The sequence below is a fragment of the Schistocerca americana genome, chromosome 3, assembly GCF_021461395.2.
Source record: "Schistocerca americana isolate TAMUIC-IGC-003095 chromosome 3, iqSchAmer2.1, whole genome shotgun sequence".
NCBI lineage: Eukaryota > Metazoa > Arthropoda > Insecta > Orthoptera > Acrididae > Schistocerca > Schistocerca americana.
In genome coordinates this window covers 206,384,412-206,385,120 of record NC_060121.1, presented here as the reverse complement: position 1 = coordinate 206,385,120, position 709 = coordinate 206,384,412, and positions in this window count along the sequence as shown.

Sequence of the window (709 nt, the reverse complement as noted above, 5' to 3'; positions counted from 1 at the left end):
GAAAAACAGTGGTATCGAAGAGGGTATTGTAACTGTGGTATCAAAATCATCTTCACTGACCACATCTGTTGTGCCACACATTGCTCACAGCTACACTTTTAAACCTCCTGTGGGCATGCTGCCGGGCAAGCTCACTCTTCCGTTATTCACTGTTTCTGAGAGGGGGGGGGCAGACATACACGCTGCCAGAGGGCAAGAAATTCACATTGCCCCACCACTTGTGACTGGTTGGTTAGCCCCTCTTTTTAAGCAGCCACAATTCAGAGCTTTGCCCCACAGATTGAATGAGCTTACAAACTTATCAACATTAGTATAGAAGACTGCAATGAAAACAGTACATCGACATAGCATGACACTACTAAATCTACTACATGACAGTGTCTTATCGGAGTGTGTCAGCATTTGAGACTATTTGTTTCTGTAAACATTACTCTCATTATGTATAACTCAGCCTTACAGCATTTCAAAGTTACGTATCTCTCAGTTATTCAGTGTACATATTGTAAATAAAAGTACTAATGTGTTATCTTTTTCAAGATGGCTCACTGTACTTTTTGGCCACTTCAGCTACCAAGACAACAGTAAATACCTTATCATCGGCTGCCATGGTGAACATAGTATATAGATTCTTTTTAGCTTTTCATGTCACTGGTATCAGTGTGAAAAAGTACCTCTGTATGTATATAAGTTTCTAGTTGTGAAGCCACCA